Below are 3,556 nucleotides of genomic sequence, written 5' to 3'. Positions count from 1 at the left end.
TGGTGATGACGGTGGTGATGGTGATGATGGTGGTGGAGGGGGTGGTGGTGGCCATGGAGGAAGTGGTGTGACGACGATTACACAACTTGCAAGTGGGACACTTAGAATTCAGAGCCTGGACCGTGGGCCGTGGGTGTCACTTGAGTGCCTCTTGCTGAGGGTGGCGTGGGGGAACACAGGTGGCACGTGACCCTGCAGGCCTGCCTGGGACGGCCCTCCAGGATACCACCTCCCGCCTCCCCAGGCTCACTCTCATCTTGCCAGGGGAGACACCTAGATCCTGTGAGCTCCTGACGTGGCATTTTACGTTTATTTAGAAAAATGTGGCGCCTGCCCAGTTCGACGAATGTGGCTTCCTTGTGTAAATGGAGGGCCCATTTCCACTTGGCTGCCCCCGGCAGGGGCTGGGGTAGCAGGAGATGGACAGCTCCCCAAGCTGCCCCTGCCCATGGAAGCGGGTGGTAGGCGGTAAGTTGCTGGGTGACAGGCCGGCTCGGATAGGTCCTGGGGCCGAGCTGGGCTGGGAGGAGGGCCTGGGAGGGAGGGCAGCGTGTGGGAGTCCTGACTCTGCAGGGGAGAGGCCAGTGTCTAGGGGTGTCTCAACTCCTCCCCGAGGCTCCCCAGTCTCTGCCCCAACCCGGTGTGAGGGAGCCAAGCCCCCAAGCCCCACCTGTTGGGGGTACACAGGGCCCTGGGGACAGCCTGGTTCTGGGATGGGCGGTGCCGTCAGGGCGGAGAGCGCAGAGCAGCCCCCAGTCGGTCTCAGTGTCCCCCACCCTCTCCAGGAGGAGGGGTGTTTGGGGCCGTTACCGGAGTGGACCTGCGGGCCTGCGGACGCCTGCTGGGGGCTGGGCCGGGGGTCTGTGGAAAGGGCCCCGTTTCTCAGCGCAGGGCCCTGAAACCTCACCCCGACCTCCAGGCTGGGGCTCAGACCTCTGCCCCCAGAGGCCGCATCCAGGCCTCCCCGCCAGCTCTCCTCTCTGCCCCGTGGTTTGCCCCGCAGCCCTAGAGGCGGTGCACACCGGAGGGCCTGGCCTCCTTCTGGGTGGACAAGGACAGGGCCGACAAAGACCACCGTCTGCAGGAGGGCTGAGGGGCCGGGCCAGTGGGCACCAGGCCTGGATTCAGAGACCGGACAGAGGGAGAGAACGAGGGAGGGGTGGTGGGAGAGCGCCAGGCGGGGACCCAGGCAGGAGGGGAGCAGAGGGCAGGGGTGGCCGTGGGTCTGGGCAAGTGGGCCGTGGCGGGGAGGGCCCTGGAGCCCACCCCTGCCTCTGCCCGAAACCTGAGGGGTCCCAGAGGCTCCTCACCTCCAGGGAGGACACCTGTCCACGGGGCAGTCATGGGCCGGCGCCAGCACGGGGCGGGGCGAGCCGAGCCTGCTTCCAGAGCTGGTGGGCAGCGCCAACCCCCAGGACGGCTGGCTCTACCCTTCCTCGCTCTGAGGCCCAACCTGGCCTGAGCCTGCGGCCCCCCGGCCCTGGTGCCGGGCCTTCTCTTAGGGTCCCGTCCCCGCCACCACCCCAGGGCCTGACGCCCAGTCTGCGTGGCCAGGGAGGAGTGAGGGTGTGTTTAGAAGAATGCATGAAGTGGGGTGAGGGCAGGGACACCCACGGCAGTCTGGGCTGTGCACCCAGCTCCTCGGCCATCTCAGGCGATTTCCTGACTCTTGGGACGTCACCGTCTCCCGAGCCAGCCCGTGGTTAACAGCTGGCTGGAGCTCAGCCAGGGGAGGGAGGCGGGGACAGGAGGAGGCGGGCGCTGTGCCGGGATGGTGGAAGGAGCCTAGTGGTCTGTGCGGGCCTCTGGGGTCTGCACTGCCTTGTGGGGATCAGACAGGCACCCCCAAACCAGGAAGAGGCACAGTGCCAGCGTGTGGTAGGGCAGGCGAATGTCCGAGACGTCATCACCCTCCCTGAGCTCCCCCAGCCACCCGGCATGGCGGCCCCCCCCACCCTAGGGAGCGCTTCCAGAGGTTGCTGCCACCCCCTGGTCAGGCAGCTGCCTGGACACGGATCTTAGGACCAAGGATGCAGAAGAGGGGACATGGGTTGGGAACAAGGCATGCGGGTCAGGGGTCCTGCTGACCTGCCCCCCACCCTGAACCTCCAAGGGGCAACCCTCCCCCATCAGCTGAAGAAACTGAGGCTCAGAGGGTGTCCGGAGCAGCCCGACCCCGGACTTTGACAGTGGCCGATGGCAGTGGACAGTCAGGCAGGATCGGCCTCAGGGCCAGGAGTCTCGGTCATTTGCTCACCAGCTGGTTCCCCAAGCACATTCCCCACCCTCTCTGCACCTCAACTTCCTCATCTGTAAAGTGGGTGACAAAGATGGTTTGCCCAGCCTGTTCCAAGGCACAGGGAAATGCTCGGAACACAGTGGGGCCCCTTCTCCCACACGCCTTCTGTGTCGATCCTCTTTCCAGAGAGACCCCAGAACCAAGAAGGGGACCCTGGCAGGTGGGACCGGCTGCATAACTGGCGGGGTCCGTGGCAGAACAGAAGCACAGGCCCTTCGTTCAGTTAGTAAGAACTACGCAGCCGCAACGGCAGAGCACAGAGCCGGAGGGAGCGGACAGTGCCCCAGGGACAGATGCCCATCGAGGCACCCTGTGGGGCAGCCCGGGGACATGTCGAGCTGAGACCTGGGGCCAGGACGCTGAGGCCCGGCAGACCCTGGGCCCCTGAGGGCCAAAGATCATCGTGGCCCATGCCTGGCATCTGAGAGGCCGACAGCAGACAGGGAGGTGCCCACCTTCAAGGGGGGGGCGGGGGGAGTGGGGGAAGATGCCAGCCTGGGGTCGCCCAGGAGCCTGCAGCTGGGCAGGGCACCCGGGTTGGCGGCTGTGGGATCAGGAGCCCAGGAGGGAGGCCTCAGCAGGGCCAGGTGGCCTGTGGGCGTGGATGAGATGGCCAGGTGGGGCAGGCAGCTTGAAGGGCTGGGGTTCAGGCCCTAGCCCCCAGGGCGGGGAGGGAGAGGCAGCAGAGGGAATGGAGGAGGGACCACGGGCCAGGGAGGAGCTGGGACAGAGCTTGCCTTCGCTGCCGCGGCCTGCTGCCTGCACCTGCGTGGGGAAGCTCCTTGCGCCGTCACACGAGCTATTCTCAGCCTCTCTCCTTTTATGGCTCCGGAAGTGAGCGGTGGAGGCTGGCGCACTCTGCTCGCTCTGAGATGGAAATGGAAACACAGAGAACAGAAGGACAGCAGCCACCACCCCCTCCCTGGCACGGGCGTCCTCAACACCCATCTCCGGGGGCGTCCAGCCGAGCCAGCTGGCGGAGAACCACTCATCCTGGCTGAGGGGCCAGCAACCCTTGGGGCTCCTGCTGCACGATCTGGGCCCGCTGGGCGTCCAGGGAGGCGGTGGCGGCCGCATGCAGCCTGGCTGGAGCCCAGTGGGCTGGAGAGGAGGGGGCGGCCGCCCAGCTCCAGCTCCCCAGGCAAGCTGCCGAGCCCTCACGCGGCCGGGGCCACTGGCGGACACTGGGACCGTGGCTCTCCCCTCATCCCTGACCCAAACCAGCCCATCGGCCTCCCCTGCACCCACGTCACCCCG

This window comes from Neophocaena asiaeorientalis, unplaced genomic scaffold (genome assembly GCF_003031525.2).
Source record: "Neophocaena asiaeorientalis asiaeorientalis breed wild unplaced genomic scaffold, Neophocaena_asiaeorientalis_V1.1 scaffold177, whole genome shotgun sequence".
NCBI classification, from domain to species: Eukaryota; Metazoa; Chordata; class Mammalia; order Artiodactyla; family Phocoenidae; genus Neophocaena; species Neophocaena asiaeorientalis.
This window is presented reverse-complemented; position numbering follows the sequence as displayed.